A 20247-nucleotide genomic window follows, 5' to 3' on the forward strand; every position below is an offset into this window, starting at 1 on the left:
ACTTCTCCCCCAAAAAATCTGTGTTGTTTTTAGTTCAGGAGTGCAATGCAGCATGTACTCATGTTTTTCTGTAATTCTACTGATTTCCTAATGGGATTTTTCCTTTCAAATTGAATTCTTGCACAGAGCACTTCCAACCAATCACTTTTGGAGACAAACTGCGAACAGCTGCCATTCTCCTTTTCTCCCTCCTTTGTGGTGGCAAAGCCTTTTTTCCCTCTGCAAGTGGGACACCTTATTCAGGGGGCCATAGAACTGGGACCATTGGCACAATTTGCTTGAAACCTGTACATTCTCTAGAAGACAGGCAGCAGTAGCACCCCTGAAATTTTCTGACATTTGGCTGAGAAATGGCCAGTCCAGCCTCTCCATCCCTCCTGTCTTACATTGTGAAAGGAAATAAAGAAAAGACTACAGCATGGAATAATGGTAAAGAGTTTTAAGTTTCAGTTAATATTTACTACAGTCATAACCAGCATAAGGTAGATAATATAGTTAAAAGGATAAAAATATCAAATATATAAATATATATCTAAAACAATCTTCTGACAGAAGAAAACTAAGAACACAAAAAAAGTATGGGAACAAAAAAGGCATGGATAACAGTGTAAATATTAAAAGGAAACAAGGCATAAGGCAACAATAAATTGGCAGATAAAAAACCATAACTATTAAATCACATTACATTCTGTAAATCAACCTTAGTATTCATCAAGCCTGTTTTTTAGTGCAGACCATCCTGTGACATACTTCAAGTGCCACTAGACAAAATCTGGCAACACTGTATATCAAATCAGGATTGGTATCTGTTAGCAGTAGGAAACTATAAAATTGCCCTGTGTGATCTGGAAATCTATTCAGTAATGATGAAATAAAACTAGTACATGTATTTTACAGTATTACCATTGGGGGAACACATGTTTTATTGTTCCTGTGTGCCCAGATGCACAGGAGCATTGTCTCTCCAGAAAAGGAGTTTTCCTATTGTGGCATTCAAGGACTACTGAAGGTATGGCATCATGACAGTAGGGAGGTAAAAATAAATTATTATAAATTAGTTACTGTATGAGTAGGAAAATGAAATGCATTCAAACAGAGGTTGTTTTTTTAGGAGCAGCAGTGGCGCAGTAGTTAGGAGCAGGTGTACTCTAATCTGGAGGAGGTCTGCCACTTGAGCTGTGGAGGCTTATCAGGGGAATCCAGATTTGCCTGCGCACTCCAACACACAGCAGCTGGGTAACCTTGGCCTAGTCATAGTTCTTCTGAACTCTCTCAGCCCCACCTACCTCATGGAGAAAGGAGGGATATAAAACCAACTCTTCTTCTTAAATGTTGGTGCCTAGCTCCAATGCAGGGGTGTAGCTAGGGTAAATGGAGCCCGGGGCATAATCTGAGTTTTGCGCCCCCCCCCCCATATGGGCAGCGTCCCTCCCCCACCACAACCAAACAACATTTTTTGCACCAGGTCATCTCAAAGTCACCATCACATTATAGAACAGGCCCCAACACACAAATCTGAACACACCCAGGGCTCCCTAGTTTAAACAACATTGAAAGTGATGCTATTTTTTGAAGGCGGGGAAACCACCCTGAAACAGCATCACTTTTAGTGTTGTTTAAACTATGGTGATCCCAGATTCTCCTTTTAAATCCAATTTTAAGGGGAGACTCTGGGCTCTTAGTTTAAACAACATTGAAAGTGATGCTGTTTCAGGGTAGATTCCCATCCCAAACAGCATCATTTCACTGTTGATTGTGGTTTTCTAGCTGTGACAGTCAGAGTTCATATCTTGTTCCTAATAACATTTGCATCTGTGGCTGGTATTTAGAGGAATACAGAGAGAAGTCTACTATACACTCATGTCCAGTCTTCTCTTATAACAGACTCTCCTGTACACTCCCTGAAGATGCCAGCCACAGATGCAGGCAAAACGCTAGGAACAAGATCTACCAGACCACGCCGCCACAGTAGCTTGTAAACCTACAACTACTAGTTGAATCTAGTTTGAAAGCCTTCAACAATACTTTCAATGTTTTTTTATCTAGGAGTTTTAGATTTCCCTTTAAATCCACTCCAAAGGGGTGGATTTTAAAGAGAGAACCTGGGGAAAAAATTTGAGGGTATTTCGTCAGGGGAGTAAATGTTTAAGTTTTAACAGTACTCAAAACTTCTTTAGGCTATCTTCAGAAGACTCTGATGAAACTACCCAGGTTTAGCGTGTAGTTTTAACCAGGAAGCCCAAAGTTATGGACCTCGAAAGGGTAGCCACATCTACCATTAGCCCCATTGAAACACAGAATGGGGCACTTTAGTCCATAATCTCTTTGGACTCCCTTGAATTAACCTTCACTAGAACCTGGGTGGTGGCATCAGCAGGAGGACTATCCCTTGGCGATGCTACCACCTAGGTTTATGAAGCTTGATTCAGGGGTCCAGTTATGGACCTCAAATGGTAGCCCCATTTACTATTAGCTCCCACTGTCAATGGAGTATGGGGTCTTATCTTTGGGGTCCATAACTTTGACCCCTGAACCAAACTTCACCAACTTGGCTGGTATCATCAGGAGAGCCACCTGACAATACTCTGAAATTTTGGTGCCGCTTAGCCGAAAACTGCGCCCTCTGCAGGCCAAAATGGAAAAAACTCTGAAAAATAGAAAAGCCATAAACGAAGCCTGCACTTTGCGCCTCCACAAGGTAAGCCTGGGGCACTTGTCCCTGATGTCCCTACGGTAGCTACTTCTGCTCCAATGTAGGGGTGTAGCTAGGGTAAATCGGAGCCCAAGTATAATCTGAGTTTTGGTGCCCCCCTCCCATATGTGTGCCATTCCTCCCACCAACCAAATCCTCAGCCTAACATTTTTTTGCACCAGGTCATCCTTCAAAGTCACCATCACATTATAGAACAGGTCTCAAACACACAAATCTGAACACACCTAGGGCTCCCTAGTTTAAAACAACATCTCGAAAGTGATGTTATTTCTTTTGAAGGCGGGGAAACCACCCTGAAACAGCATCACTTTTAGTAAGTTGTTTAAACTACAGTGATCCCAGATTCTCCTCCTTTAAATCCAATCTTAAGGGGAGACTCTATTCCCCTAGCTTAAACAACATTGAAAGTGATGCTGTTTCAGGCAGATTCCCCCCATCCCAAACAGCATCATTTCAATGTTGATTATTGTGGAGTTTCTTAGTGCCAGTGATTGTCAGAGTCTAGATATCTTGTTCCTAATACACTCTTGCATCTGTGGCTGGTGCATCTTCAGAGGTGTACTCAGAGAGAAGTCTATTATACACTCATGTCCAGTCTTCTCTTATAACAGAGACTTCTCTCTGTGATACACTCCCTGAAGATGCCAGCCACAGATGCAGGCAAAACGTTAGGAACAAGATCTACCAGACCACGCCACCACAGTAGCTTGTAAACTCACACAACTACCAGTTGAATCTTAGCCTTGAAAGCCTTCAACAATACTTTCAATGTTTTTTTAATTTAGGAGCTCAGATTCTCCCTTTAAATCCACTCCAAAGGGGGTGGGATTTAAAGAGAGAACCTGGGGAAAAATTTTGAGGGAAATTCGTCAGGAAGTAAATGTTTAAGCTTTAACAGTACTCAAAACTTCTTGAAGCTATCTTCAGAAGACTCTCCTGATGAAACCACCCAGGTTTAGCGTGAAGTTGGTTAACCAGGAAGCCCAAAGCATGGACCTCGAAGGTGTAGCCACATCTACCATTAGCTCCCATTGGAACACATGGGGAATGGGGTTTCCCTTTGGGGGGGTCCATAATCTCTTGGGACTCCCAGAACGAACCTGCACTGTAACCTGGGTGGTGGCATCAGCAGGAGGACTATCCCTTGGCGATGATACCACCTAGGTTTAGTGAAGTTTGGATTCAGGGGGTCCAGTTATGGACCCCTCAAAAATGGTAGCCCCATTTACTATTAGCTCCCATTGGAAACAATGGGAGCATGGGGTCATTTCCATTTTGGGGTCCATAACTTGGGACCCCTGAACCAAACTTCACCAAACTTGGCTGGTATCATCAGGAGAGCCACCTGACAATACTCTGAAATTTTGGTGCCGCTAGCCGAAAAACTGCGCCCCCTGCAGGCCAAAAATGGAAAAAACCTGAAAAATAGAAAAAGCCATAAACGAGCCTGCAATTTTTGCGCCCACCACAAGGTGGCGCCCGGGGCACTTGTCCCCGGATGTCCCCATGGTAGCTACGCCTCTGCTCCAATGTCCTCCTCACCAATAGGAATCAGTGGGTAGAGCTCCACCTGCTCCAAAAGGGACCTACTTCAGTAGTCAGTAAAATATAGCTCTCTGGTCTAATTCAATTGAAACTTAGAGGTCTTTGGAAACCTCAGCCTATAAAGTCAGAGGAATCCTGAATGCCAGAAAAGAGACTTTTATAGAAGGATAGATATAAACCTGGAACATTTTTAAATAGAATCTGCATAACAGTTCAGAACTAAAGGCAGCATACAAGCAGAAAGTCATGGAAATATTTACCCTAATAAAAGCTGGTATGTAGAAGAGTACCATAAAATCAAGCAGAAGAAAACTATATAGCTGCATCAAAGTTTGCTGTGGGTTTTCCTTCTCTTTACAGATTTAAGGTAATGAAATAGTAAAGTAGCCATTTTGATTTAATAGAACATGCTATTAGAAAACTTAACATTTCCAAAAAATGATAATGTATATGTGTTTGAAACGCAATATGTTTAAAAGGTTTTCTTTTCACTTTACCAAACAAACTCCTCCCAGAAGAAGAAAATGGATGAGTTGGCTTAAGAGGCATAGCTAGGAAAAATGGATCCCGGTGCAAAATCTGAGTTTTGCGTCCCACCCCCCACCACCATGTTCATTTGTGTTTTTTGTATTTTTTAGTGTTTTTCCAGTTTTTGGCTAGCAGCAGCAAAATTTCAGGGTATCTTTAGGAGAATCTCCTGATGATACCAACCAGGTTTGGTGACGTTTGGTTCAGGGGGTCCAAAGTTATGGACCCTCAAAAGTGTAGCCCCCATCTCCTATTAGCTTCCATTGGAAATAATGGGGGATGGGGGCACCCCTTTGGGAGTCCATAACTTTGGACCCCTTGAACCAAACCTTTTAATATATGTTGAAAAAAATAAAAAACTTTTCTCAATGCATTTCTGACATAATATGAATGTAAGTATGAATTTTCAGGATCCCCCCCCCCCCCGCAGGGGTTCCAGTAAATGAACTTTTAAACAAGACTTTCTTTTCCTCCCACAATGTGAGCCAAATTCATCCCTATCATCTTACTGCATTTGATAGATATGCTTATCAACAGTCTGAATATTTATTTTGTTGTCCAACTGGCATTTCTTCTCATGTTTCAAACAAGCTGTCCAACTTTTTATTTATTTTAGTACTACATATTCATTAAACTGTTTATTCATTGCTTTATTCTTTTTAAAAGAAGATAGTCGATTTTAAAAGTGTTGCAGAATGGCTCTGTATACGAGGGGAGGGTGGGAAGGTGATTGTAAGTCACTTTGAGACTCCTTTTAATAAAGAAAAGCAAGGTATAAGAACCATACCTTTTATTTTTTGTTCTCTAATAGAGAGCACAGCAAAGTGCCCTTTCGGCAAAGTGATCATAATAACTATCCTGCAACTATAAAATCTTCAGAACAATTCTTGGGCCGCAGTCAGCCAGAACTGTCGTCATAACAATGAGCACTTACAAAAGATCCAATGAGAATGCAAAAAAACCCAAAAAAACCTCCACAAATGTATTTTCAACTAGATATTAAGAGGCCAACAACTTGCAATGAATATAGGAATAGCAGAAAATAATATACTGTTTGTGATCTGTCCGTGAGTAAAATCATCAGCTAAGTGAAGGCAGTTGCATAGAGACATGCTATATAATTTAGACCCAAACCGACTTTCCATTCTTTTCTTTCTGAATATTGACTGAAATATGTGTTGGCGATACCAACAATAATTTTATTGTGGTCTACAAACTGTGCAAATAAAAACATGTAATCCATTTCCTTTTGAAGTGATGGAATCATTAAGGCAATTTTAAATAACATTTAAGGAAAGCTAAAAAATTCTTCTACATAATTATTTCAAATTCTACCTTCAAATCAAGGTAGGTTTGTGTCACTGTATGAGTCAGTGTCAGCATGGTATAGTGGTTAACAGCAGTGGACGCTAATCTGATGTACCAGGTGACCCTGCTTGAGCTGCCAGGCAGAGATATCAGGTTACACCAGGGAGCTGTGTCCCAGAGGGAATTCAGTTCAACAACATATTCAAAAAGTTCAAAAAGTTGACCATAACAGAAGGCATCAAATCTGGAGATAATTATTTGGATCCCACCAAAAATCCCACCATCCAAGTGCGACTTCTTCCCTTGCTCCTCCTGATGTAGGTCAAAATGCTTTTCCACACCTGTTCCTGGGGAACATGGGGCCCCTAAGAACAGCACATGGGCTGCTGAAAGTTTGCTGTGGAAATGTGAAGATGGCAAAAATCACAGAAGCTATCAGCAATGACAACATATTGGTCTTATGATGTCACCTGACTTCCCAGGACAGAAGCATTAAATGTTATGGTATAAATGCTCCACCTGGAACCATCTGTAATTCATTCCTATGACCTTGGGAGCACAGGGAGTCAGTGGCTCATACACAGAGTTACCAGTAGTACTCACCAGAAAACATCTATGCAATATCTGGACCATAAGGTATCACAAACATCTATAAAAAAGTTTGGTGTAATACCCAAAGAAGAACATAAGAACTATCTGTCCTACTACCTGCTTTGCAGATTTTAAAAAAGCACCCCTTCTTACACACGGAATAAAAACATAGATTCCTAGCTGTCCAGAAAAAAGGACGTATGGCAAATTTCACTCATTAACCTGTCAGAGCCTTTGACAAGTCAGCTTGTGATTTTTGCAGAAAGGGAACTGAGCCAAGCAAAAGCTCTATAGCTGTGGTGTAGCACCACCTAATACACAGTAGCAGCTCCAAGAACAGAGTGGTTGCAAAAAGCGCTGGTTTGTGCTGAAAATGCTTTGTTCGGTTGAGACATCTCAGGCTTAGGTGGGTGAAGAACTACGGTACCTTAAAATGATGTACTAGAGATTCAGCAGGTGCTTCAGAGGGGGTGAAGAGAGAGCTGGACCTAGGTATGCAAGTGAAAACATAATTTGTAATATGTAGTTTCATCCTCAGAGGTTATATATTTAGAGTCATAGTGCAACTCTTAGCTGTTTCTGCACTGAAACAAATCTAAGGATATGAGTTCATAAACTTGCATCTAAGGGAAATTGATCTTTATTTCATTCCACCCTCTGCTCTCAACATGCACAACTCTGCAAAACAAGAAATTTGGGGAGGGGGTTACATCTGACAAGTCAATGCTGTAAAAAACAACAACTCCACATTTTCACTTTATTTCAGTATCTCTGAAAATTGTATTTGGAGAACTAAATCTGAATATTCAAAACATGTTTTGAAATGTTGCCAACAAATATTTTACCTGTTACTAGAGTTGCCCATACTGGGTTGGAAAATTTGGAGGTGGAGACTGCAGAGGGATCTCAGTGGAGTATAATACTACCGAGTCTGGCATGCTGGGGCCATTTCTTCTCTCCAGTGGAGCACATTATGGAAGGACCACATTATGGAGCACATTATTTGAGGGCACATTCACCCTAATTGTGAATTACTTTGAGCCAAATGAAAAATACCAAAGCAAGGTACTAACCAGGTCCTTCCTTGCTTGAAGGGCACTTGAAGGGCTTCTCTTTGTAGTAAACACTTCTGGCATTGGTTCATCATTATTTATTTATTTATTTATTTTATTTCTTAAATTTATATACCGCCCGATCCCCGAAGGGCTCCGGAGCTTAATTATCATTTCTTAAGCTCTTTTTGCACTTTAATTGCACACCAATCCTAAAACTCCCTGGCCCATCCACAGGACATCCATCTTGGATGGATTTAATTTTAGTTGACGCTATCTCAGCCATTTCACCATAGCCACCAGAAATCCGGCCAACGGTCCATTAGCAGGTATAGCTGGGTGTCTTCCACCTACTGATGACAACCCTGCCAACATCCCAGACTATCTGGGCAAAGGGGCACATATAGATACTAAGTAACATGGAAAGAGGCTTGCCCCCTGAAGGACACTGCACACAAAAGGGTGCCATGATTACATCTCTTCTCTTGCACTACCCTCTGTCCCAGTGGAGTAGTGCCAACGGGGCCAGGTGGGGTGCGACGCCCCAGGTGGAGCAGTGGAGGGGGTGTGACCTGGCCACGGAGAGTGTGGTGTGGCATTCTGGGGGCATTTCGGGGCAAGGTGGGGGCAGACGGCACTGCAGCAGCAGCTCAGGGCACACATGCGCCCCAGGTACAGTTCCCCCTCGCTCCACCTCTGCTCTGTCCCCAACCTTGGAAAATGAGATTAGCCTTTGCAAGGATATCTCGCATATACCAGATCTGCTTTGGCAGATATGGCACTGGGCTATAGTTAGATGAATCAGTAGGATCCAAAGATGCCTTTTTTAGAGGTAACTTGCCAGTTTTCCCAGCAACAACTCCTGCATTCAAGGAGATATAGATAATATCCATAAGGGCAGCCTATACCCCATCACCATTGGCTTTCATCAGCCATGACAGGAACGGATCCAGGGTGCAAGTGGTAGGCTTCAATAATCTAGTCTAACTCATTAGGATAGAGGGAGATACAGGACCAGCATGCTGTCCTCATAGGGCGATTTCTCACTCACCGTGTGAACTCAAATTCGACCTATGTTCAACCCAAGTGCTCCCCACATCCGGTGAATCCTGCTCTGCTCCGTTCTGCAATTCAGTTTCTGACTCCACCTCCAAGGTGGGGTAAACTGGTGAAGTTAGGTTGAACTCAAGCAAAGCTGACGGCAGTGGGGAATCTTCGTCGGGTCGATTCACCTGTTCAGCCAATCACAGACAAATGTTTTGGGCATGTGCAGAATGGAAGACTCACGCCGGCAAAAAGCGCGCCTTTTCCCCCTGCTTCCGTATAACACTGACAACCATGCGCAGTAACGAAGGGCAGATTGCATGCCGCTCATAGCAACAAAACGGCAACATTTTTCCTTCACAGCACTGTTTCGCCCAATCAATCGCACTCATCCCTCCCTCCTTTCGGGTGGCATGTTATAAATGTTTGTCATTTTGGGGGGGAAGTTGCCATTTTGACCTGACTGTTGACAGCAGAGCACAGTTGAGTCATGGCCAGCAGTTGCTCCACCTCAGGATCCATAACAGACAGTTCTGACAAGAGGATCAAAAGATGCGTTTCCCGCGCGAAATGGAAATGAAAGCTACAAACGTAAGCATCTACGCAAATTGCGCCTTCTTATGTACATTGCATTGCGACGTCAACGCTACGTAGCTGTAATGTAAAAAAAATTGGAAAAAAGGGACGCACGTTCGCATTCCCGCCCAAACGCAGCAGCCAATCAGGCACGACGAGTGAATGACGCGCTGAGGTGATCCCGCCCTCTAAACTCGGCTCTGGCAGGACAACCTTGGCTGCTGTGGGAAGTTACGAGGGAATTGACATAGGTCGACTCTTTCAGCCTGATGAGTCGACCCTATGTCAATTCTCAAGTGCGAAATCGCCCATAGTTGCAAGATGGAGAAGAGAAAAAAATGTGTGCAAGAGGAGGGAGGAAAAGAGGAGGGAGGAAATTGCTTGAGGCTAGCAGTCTACACATCAAAGTATAATGTCAGAGTACTGAATGCCTTGACCCCTCTATCTCTCTCTCACTCTAGTCAAGTCAACTTCTGTAGTCTCAAGTTTAAGAGACAACACAAAGTCCTTCACTTCCAACATGGACTTCCTTATTCATAAAAATGGAAGTTATTTGTGGGGTGTTGTTATGGCTCAGCCTGGTCTGGTAGGAAACCTCTGGGAGGGGAGGAGACAGTTTTGGTTCCAGATCCCCAGGCACCCTCGGTAAATGCAAAGCCTGACCAGTCATTAGACCCTGCAGGATCAGGTCTAGAGGCTGTGGCAGAACATGCAGGCTGGGATCCACAGCCAGGTCCAAGCTCTTTGATTTCCCAGCCAGGGTCTAGCTCTGAGGCTCCTCAGCCTCTTTACAATGAGCCAGAAGGGATCCTGCCAGCCCCGACACTTCCTCTGTCTCCAGAACCCCAGGAGCAATGCAGGAGGAGACTGCGTGCTAGATTGCAGCAGAAGAGATGCAGTAGCAGGTTAGCAGCCATGGGGCAAGCTGACTTGGATGCTAAGTCCTTACAGGAGCTAGACTAAAGTAACCCAGCTGTAACAGATTATTGCACTAGGGCAGGGGTAGGGAACCTTTAACACTCAAAGAGCCATTTGGACCCATTTTCCACGGGAAAAGAAAACACTTGGAGCCGCCAATAATTTTTGACATTTAAAATAAGATAACACTGTATATATTGGGCTTTTTTACCTTTTACTCCACTCATTCTGAGAAGCGCATGGATGAACCCGCCCTGCTGCCTGCAGGGCAGGCAAGAATGGGGCCAGCGGCTCAGCCTTGCCGGCCGCCGGGAAAGTGCCCGCCCTGCTCAAACAAGGTGGGTGAGAGGTGTGAGGCTGCCTGCAGGGCGGGCAAGGATGAAGTCGGCGGCTCTGCTCATGGAGCCGCAGTGCAAGGGCAGAAGAGCCACATGCGGCTCTCGAGCCGCAGGTTCCCTACCCCTGCACTAGGGAATGGGAGGCTGGTTAGAAAAGTGAGGTTGCAGCTAAGCTATCTTGTGGCAGCAATGTTGTGCTTCAGTTTGCAGGTCTCTGTTCCTAGCCTTGTGTACTCATTAAATAACTTCACTCACTGAATAACTGTGTCCAGACTGTCTGTTGGTTCCTAAGGGCCTATCTACAACAGGTGTGTGGAACAGCAGAACATTACAGCAGTTCAATCCAGATAAAGCTGGATGTTATACCATTGCAGCTGCTGCAGCTGGGCTTCTTAACAAGGCCTCTTAACATGGCTTTGTATTTATTTTATTCTAAGTGAAGTTATACAAATATTTAAAAGTTTATATTTTTATCACTACTAATAGAGACTTTGGACTCATAGTGTTGATGAGGTCCACCATTCACTCATCTACTTAGAATAATATAGATTTATGGAGGCAGATTCAAATTATCATGACATCCTGTATATTATATCATTTATGCTGCTTGTTTTTATACAGCAAAAGCAGATCTTTTCGGACTTTTGCCTCTATGGAGCTGAATTCCACAGCTGCTGTGAGATTGTTTACAAACCAGAGCAAGCAGTTCCAAAAGATTTGGATAAAATCCATCAGTATTCAGCCAAGTCCTTCTCTATTTAGATGGTTGGCACTCCATTTTTCAGTTAACTGTGCTGCTGGCAAAGACTTTAGTGATTTTTAAAAACCTCACTTTTAAAATCCTGAGCCTTCTGCACGTGAAAGAGGAAGGAAAGGGGATTTCTCATGGTCCAAGCTGGTTTAAAATGGATCAACAGCGGATTTAGGAATAACTTTTAGGTAATATGTTTTCACACTAGTTGTGCAGCAGCCAACAGAGAGACATGCATAACTGAGGACTGGTGATTCAAGGAGTATTGGTAGGGCTAAAGCCTTTTATGCATGCTTTTATGCTGTTTGCCCCTGGAGTAGGGTTTTCCCACATTTTTTTTTTTGTTTAAATGTGAGGAAGTGTCCCACTGATTCCTACCACCATTTTTCCTGCCCCACACTTCCCGGTTGTTTCTGCAACCTCCATTTAAGGAAGCAGCCTGCTGCCTTTTTGTGTGTGTGTTTGTGTGTGATATTTCAATCCTGTGATAGACCTACAGCACTAGAATTAAAAAGAAGAAGCAGTCCCACTGGTCCTCCTGAAATGCTGTCCCAAGGAGTGTACAGAACTACTGCTTTGTGGGTAGATGCAGGATGGAAAGAATGGGAAAACTCAAGGGAAGCTAACCTCACACTTGTCTTCTTCACTCTTCCTGCAAAGGGAGGCAAAAAGTCACACTTTCACAGGTTTTGGAAACCACATAGAGAGTCTGAGCTAAGAGCTCAGTGAGTTCTGAAGAGGGGGAAATGTGCGTATAACCAAAAATCCAAACTGAAGGGTATGTACACTGAATGCAAAGGAGTCCACTTGTGTGTAAATGGCCTAAGACTAGGACCTGTGGTGACTGGGTTCAAATCCCCCACTCAGACCTGGGAGGCCACTAGGTGACCCCAAGCCCATGACAATTTTCCAAACTATCCTACCTTCATTACATTGTTTTTGTGAGGTTTAAGTGGAAGGGGGTGAACAATGTAAAAACCAACTTTGACACCCCAATCAGGAAAAAATGCTGGATAACAACAACAGGTGGTTATGATTTCATCATCATCATCATCATCATAAGAGCTCCAGAGTTTTATGCCCACTTTTTTGTGATTAAATAAGTGTGTAAAGTGCCATCCAGTCACAGCAACTTGTGATGACTCCCAGAAAGGACTTTCAAGGCAAATGAGTTTGTCATTGCCTTCCTCTGCAGGTGGTTTGCCATTGCCTCCTCTGAAAAATCTTCTTTGATAGTCCCCCTTCCAAGTACGTATCCTGCTGAGCTTCCAATATCTGATGATATTGGGCTAGCCCATGCTGCTCCTCCCCAATTATTAAATATACACAATCTAAAAATCAGTGATTATCACAACCAGGCTGGCTCTCACAAAATGCTGCCACCAAAAGTATTATTTTATTTTCAACCCTTCACCGGTCACTGTTCACTGCCAAGCCTTGGGCCACCAATCTGATGTATTGGTCACTGGCCCACCAAACACCCTCTCTTCTACACTCCCCTTTGACTGAAGGAGTAAAATCAACAGAGCCTCTGACAAAAATGGAGGGAAACTCTGTGAGAGAGATTTTTGGCTTATATGCAGACAGCCACCACCCTTTGCAGGCACACAGAAATTAGACTGGAATTTATGGTAACGTGAAACAGAACTTTAAAGTTTATTTGACTAGAAATGTAGGCTTCTCGGTTATTAAGAGAGGTTTGATCGCTTGTTGGTTACAGAAGGTAAAGAGCTTATTTCTTGACAGATTTATCAAACAGTTTCACTGACACACACTTGGTTACACATGGGTACCCACTGAGGGTACTTTTACTAAATTCTTCAGCTTTTTAGCTACTAGTACACCTACTGTTCCCTCACTACCAGCTGGAGCTTAGAGGAGTCTTGGCTCCCTAGCCTTCCTCTCTCACTAGTCCCTATTTGGGTTTCACTACCCCTCTGGACTTCACTCCCAGACTGCATGGAACTGTGTACTGACAGACACACTCTGCCTGGATGCTAAGCTGCGGGTCACCTTCCACAGACTTAGATCCACCTCAGCTTAACAAAGCTTTTCACTGCTCAAAGAGCTCTTGCTGACAAAGTCAGACTTCTCTTCAGATCAAGATCCAAACGATTCAGATTTCAAGAGTGTCTCTGACAGGCTTTCTCCTGTTTTTATATAACCAGCACTTCTAACTCCCCCTACCTGAGGCTATAGGCAAACTGCACCTCTTGCCAGCCCATCAGGTGGTATCTCCATATAAGGAGTGTGCTTACACGTTTCTGGCTGTTGCTAAGGCCAGCTAATCTGCACCTTAACACACACCAACCCTTCAATGTGGGCTAGTCCGTCACAGTGATCATGAGAAGAGCCAGTGATAGGTTCCCAGTGCAACTGCTGATAAAGAAATAATTCCACTGGGATGGCCATGTTACTGTATTGTAGCAAAACAAAAGAGAAGTCTAGTAGCACCTCAGTGGCATCTTAGTCTTTAAGGTGCTGCTGGACTTCTGTTTTGCTTTGGTAAAGAAACAGCTATTTTCACCCTACATGGGCTTACAATTTTGTTCCCCATATACTGGTATTGTTATCTGGAATTTGTAAAGCAACCATTTTGTGACTCCCCAAAAAACATTCACTAATATTTGGCCACAACAATATCCTTTCTCTTATATGGAAAGCTGGGGCACAGCACAGGTCTGGTTGCATTTTCTGAAATTTAATAGCACAATTCTACAATGGGATTTGCCTGCATAGACAGGATTCAAACAAGATGCCACCTGTTTGGATTGTTTATAGCTTCCCTGAAAGTGTGACCAAAAAATGTCCTTGGAGTGCCAGGCAGTGAGATTTGTGATGGTACTTGACTATTGAAGGACACTTTGTTATGCAGTTTTGGCCCCATTCCTAAATAAGCTACACAATGGATTTCACAGCTCTTGTAACAGCAGATTTGGAGAACAATTAACATATGCTTTTTCAACAGGCATAGTTATCTAGTAGTGAAAAAGCAAGCCACTGGAAGTCATGAAAATACAATAAAGCTCAGTAGAAATGGTGCTCTAGTTCCAAAGCTCCACAGCGTGCTTCTGACAGAAGTAAAGTTGTGTGACTACTAGGTTATGCTAGTTGCTTTATTTTTTCACATTCAGTATTCTTGCTTATCACTCTTGTTTATTTTTTAAAAAAACTGAAAGTAATGGCAAATATTGTATATTGCTTTAGTGTTTAAAAACCTGTTACAGAAGCAAGGAATTTTCTTTTTTGCCATCAAGTCACACCTGACTTATGGTGACTCTCAGGCCCATTCCGCATGGGCCATTTAGACCCATGTGGGGCCGGTAAAAATGCCATTGTGGGGGAGAAGATCACACACATAATGCCATTGTGGGGGAGAAGATCACTAGAGCCCTTTCTGCAATGGCCCCGCGAGCTGGGGAAGTTGGCATTTTCAGAAAGACTCGTGCAATGAGTGAGTTGAGAAAACACTGTTGTGGGGGGAGAAATGCCGCTGCTGCAGTGCAAGGCAACAGATGTTCAGAGGTGGTTTGCCATTGTCTAGCTCTATGTCACGACCCTGATATTCTTAGGAGGTCTTCCCATCCAAATACTTGCCAGAGTTGATCCTGCTTAGTTCCTGAGATCTGGTGAGATCATGCTAGCCTGGGCTATCAAGGAATCCCTGATAAAATTATCAATTTCTGTGTTGTGTTACGGTACTCTGATCAGTAAGCCCAATGTTATTGCTACATCTGGATTTTATAAAATAGGCAACACAGTCCTGATGGCTGCTGCAGAGGTGGCAGCTAGCAGTCAGTGCTGAAGGGGCACTGCTAGTCCATTCTCTATAAGCATTCCACAGGGGAAAACAGGAACATGCATCCTTCCAGAAGACACAGATGACACAGCAAACACACTGGAGCTCATAGCAACTCCAGAAACACCTGCCAATCAGATAATGACAGAATGAGTGGCATACACAGGCACACATATCCAACCACTGCCCCTTGACTCCGCTCTCTGCTTAACAGAGAGCCAGCAAACTGAGAGTAAAGACCTGGCAACAGCACATCCCCATAATCATAAATACAAACTGTACCTTGGCTTCACAGTCAGAAGCCTGAAAATTGAAAAATCAAAAAGCTGAATACTCAAAGACTAACATCAATAAACCGAGAAAAGCTTGCCAAAGTAAAGGACTGTATGAAGCATCTCTAAATGTGTTATCTATTTATTTAAATAAAATAGTTTATATAAAGCTCTCCCAACAGAAGTATTGCCTACCACTAATTACAGTTAACAACTGAAAAATCTAGCAGTTCCAAAGAAATACAGTCTGGCACTGATTGCGCAAAAGAAAATTAAAGTAACAAACACTCAATATAAATGCTGGTAGCAAGTCCTAAGCACAAAGTGCGCTCACATTCTAAACAAAAATAGCATCACTTATGCTGAAATGAAACAGAAAATACTGTAAAAACTATGAACAAACATTAAGAAATGCCTCTATCTGAGACAGTTTATAAAATGCCTGTCAAGCTAGCAAGTTTTTGCTGTGTTTGCATCATGTCCTTCTGAAGCTTGAAGTAAATTGGTAGAAATTCTGCTCAATTATGTAGTATTAATCAAAATCTCTACAATAATAAGCAGGAAAAAAATCTGTCAAACCATTTTTAAGAGTGTGTACCATGTCAATATTCAACAACATAAAATAAACACAGATTTCAAAGAAACTCACTTTTCAACTACAAAGTGCTGGCAAGATATTTTACAATACAATGGAACATTTCTGCAGAATGAAAACAAGACCACTATTAGCAACATACAAAACAGAGAAATCAACCTTATCTAGAAAATACAATAATTTCTAATTGTCATCCTGGGACAGCATTATTTCACAGATTAGCAGTATTTGCCCACTTATGTCCTTGGATAGCCCATGCCCTTATAATGATATATAATTACTATGGTAAAAGTGATGCAGCTGTAGTCACTAATCTTGTCAAGACTTATAGGAACTTGAAGAAACAAGGATAAGATAAGCGTACTTCAAATGGAATCTTATTATATTTACAAGCTCAAAACTTATTATATTTACAGACTCAGAACTCCTTGGACTCATTTGGACTTATCCCCGTTCCATCAGGACAACTTTATTTAAGCAGTTTTATTTAAATAAATAAACACCATATCTAGAGATGCTTTACACAGTCCTTTTTTTGCATGTTTTCTCAGTTTATTGATGTTAGTCTTTGAGTATTCAGCTTTTTGATTTTAGAATTTTCAGTGTTTCGACTGTGAAGCCAAGGTACAGTTATATTTATGATTACTGGGCTCTCTGTACCTCCCCACTTATTTGTTTGATTAACAGTACAACTCCAACGGAGACACATATCCCAAGCCCACTGGGAAAGGTGATTCATGTGTCCACCCCTTTCCTGGTGAGGGTTTGACTGGCAGCAAAAATGCTGCCCTACACAACCATCCCTGTTTCCCTTTTTCCATGAAAAAGTAAAAGAAATGAAAAAAAGATCCACAGCCCTCACACCCACAGTCCATATTTTAACCACTGGGTCAAAAGGGTAGATTCAAAGGATTCAGCATTAGGCACTCCACTGCAGCTTCACCACCAGCTGCAAGAGGCCAGGAAGGGACCATTCCACAGGCTGGCATGGCTAAGTGGGAAGGCAGTGGGATAGTTTGACAAACCTCCTGAATTGCTGTCCACAAGGGAAGAGGCAAGAGGTAGGCAAAATCTTTAGATACAATGGTTTGCCACCACAAACAGCAAATTGGGGAACAGGATGGCCCAGCTGATGCCTACCTCTTGCCCCATTATTTTGGCCAGGACACTCCCCTGGCATCAGCTCCTTTGCATCCACCTCAGGTCCCTTCTGATGTGTGGCCAAGCTGCATGGCATATTCAATGCCATCAAGTGCTGTGGGGGAGTGTGAGACCAGAGACCACCACCCCTCCCATTTCAGAGCAGTTGCACACCCCTTAGACTAATCAAAAGTGTGTGAGATGCACACAGTAGCCAGCAGACTGTGTATGATGGTAAGGAGTTGGAGACCAATATGTGGAATCAGCCTGCAAGGTACCACTGGATCTCTACTATGTTTTGCAGCTTAACAAATCAGAAGTTCGGGGGCTCCAGAAAGATCAACAGCAGTGATCCCAGCATGCCTAGGATGTGTGAAGAGCAGTCCTAAGGAGAAACCACAGATGGGAAGATAGGAAGTGGGGCAGGAAGCAGCATAGAGCTAGTGTAGAACACCCCAGACTTTACTGAATAGAAAATCACAAAGTGGTCTAAGGAATAAGATTGCCAACTCCGTCTGCCCAGTAAGACACCTATATCTTTGCAAGCTGCTCCCAGGGGCCATGGAGAGGCAGGCTGAGCTGTCGATAGCACAGCATGCCTGTGAGTGAGGAGGACTTGCTGGTTGAAGTATGCTTCAAGAGCTGTATCAGCCATGCCTTACTCTCAGAAAATATTCTCTCCTTCCCCACAGGATGTTACTAGATTCAGGGCCTCACTGAGGAAAAAAACACCAGGGGGAAAGGAGTTGGGGGTTTGGGGTATGAGAAAGATTGGATGGAAGAAAAGGCCCACTGGATAAGAAAATTGCACTATCCATGTTCTAACTTCCATCTGTCACTGTCACATCTAGTTTGCCCTTATTTCCAAAGCCTCTTTTGCTAACCAGAAACCCACTGGTAGCAAAAGGAAGGAGATAAATAATAATTCCATATAAGTATTATAAAATGCTGTGAATAGGACGCAGTTGTGAATTGGAGTTCATTCATCATTTGTCAGCCCAGTATAATATATCACCTAATTAAATGTGTGCCTACTTAGGCATAAAAGCATACTGGGGAGGGGATAATGTTATTGGATTGTCAAAGTCAAATGAAAAGTTGGCAAAAAAAATGACATTCCAAAAACCATGTATTGTTGAAGGTTTTCACGGACAGAATAAGCTGGCTGTTGTAGGTTTTCCAGGCTGTGTGGCCATGGTCTGATAATTTTTGCTCCTAATGTTTCACCCATATCTAAGGATGGTATCTTCAGAGCCATTGGGAAATGTTTCCAACCCTCCCCTTTTGTTCACACTCATCCCCTCATGGTCCACCCACCCTAGCGGAGGGAGAGGGGGGGAGGGAGGGGTGGCATGCAAGGGAAGGGGAGGGAGTGAGGAGTGGCATGCAAGAGAGGAGGAGGAGGGGACCCAGCATCTGGACATGGCCTACCCACCATAACGAAGGGAGGGGGAGGGGAGGGAGGGGTGGCATGCAAGGGAAGGTGCGGGAATGAGGAGTGGCATGCAAGGGAGGAGAGGGAGGAGAGGGAGGGGGAGCGGCCCTGGAATCTGGACCTGGCCCACCCACCCTAGCGGAGGGTGGGGGAGGGGAGGGGAGGGGCTGGCAAGAAAGCGGCTGACGGTAAACGGCAGTAAGATGCCTTGAGCAAGCAGAAAGCGGCAAGCAGCAGCAGAACGTATTGCGCGCAATGCTACGTTTTCAACCATTTTTTCTTCTTCAGTGCTTTTGCTTGACATTCTTATTGAGTAATATGGAACAAGATTTTTGGTCCTTAAGTAAACATGGAATATACCTACTTCTTAGTTAATATGAGGACTTGCATAGACCAGAAGTACTTCTGGCCTATGCAAGTCCTCATATTAACTATTATGCTTTCTGCTTGTTCAAGGCATCTTACTGCCATTTACCGTCCGCCGCTTTCTTGCCAATTATGTTCATAGCTATTTGTCAACCTTGCTGCCTGCTGCAGCCCATGATCGGTGCTTCTACATCATCGGATACACCTGTGCATGATTTCTACAAAATCACTTACCTGACTCGCGTTCGTAACCGTAAGTACGACATCACGTCCCTGGACTAAGAACTTTGCCTTTTTCAGCTGAGCCTATTGACTCCTTTATATCAAGTGTTTGACTGTGCTTATATACAACTCAAGTATCATTATACTGGAATATACAGATGAGGATCTTCATTGATCTGTAGATGTTGTCAATGATATATCACGTGTTGATTTTTCCTTTCATTATTGTAGATATAGTAGAATAGTATTTATACTGCCTCTTACTCATGTGTAATATATAATTCCAACTTGCATGATATTACCACACAATACATGCTTTGCATAGGTATACAATCTGTTGTTTTGATTCTTCTTGTTTCCCATTGTCCTGTTGTATATATATATATGTATATATATTGCTATTTGCTTTCCAATATATTCTTCAGAGGCATGTCATAGTAAGCAGTGTTAGAAAACCCACAACAGCAAGTTCTAAGAACATTTCAATGGTTTTGGAACTACCTTAAGAATTCACAAATTCTATTTGTTTACTTTAAAATTTTATGTAGATCTCATCAGGTAACTGTTTAATATTTCTGCTGGTTTGCAATCAAACAACAGTGATTAATCCACTTTATGTGAGTCTGTGGTGTGTGTGTGTACGCACACACGTACGCACAGTGCTCCTTATCATGCATACAGAAGCAAAGATATTAATTACAGTTAGTTCCAAAAACCATGCTTTTATATACTACACCAGCAACATCATTTTTCTGATACAAGATCTGTACAGAAAATGACTGCAATTAATTTATTTTTCTCTGCTAGTTTATGGGGATTAATATATGACAGAACAGACCTGAGTGATTCTTTAAATATAAAAGCTAATCATACTTAGCTTCCAATAACATTAGACCTAGGAGTGCTATAATCACACTGTCTTGCAAAAACAACAACCACCCATTTCTGTTATAGGAAGCAATTGTTCTGTGTAGTTGCACCTGCAGGGTTTCTGTTTTCTTTAAAGGTTGTAAGAGATCCTTTCGCTTTGCCATGTAAAACCAGGAAAGTTTTC

The 20247-nt window shown here is 42.7% G+C and overlaps 1 pseudogene; it reads left to right on the forward strand.

Annotated features, from left to right (window-relative positions):
- The first annotated feature begins 2635 nt into the window (after nt 1–2635).
- LOC125427817 overlaps nt 2636–20247 on the forward strand; it is a 46011-nt pseudogene continuing 28399 nt past the window's right edge.

The sequence above is a fragment of the Sphaerodactylus townsendi genome, linkage group LG03, assembly GCF_021028975.2.
Source record: "Sphaerodactylus townsendi isolate TG3544 linkage group LG03, MPM_Stown_v2.3, whole genome shotgun sequence".
Lineage (NCBI taxonomy): Eukaryota > Metazoa > Chordata > Lepidosauria > Squamata > Sphaerodactylidae > Sphaerodactylus > Sphaerodactylus townsendi.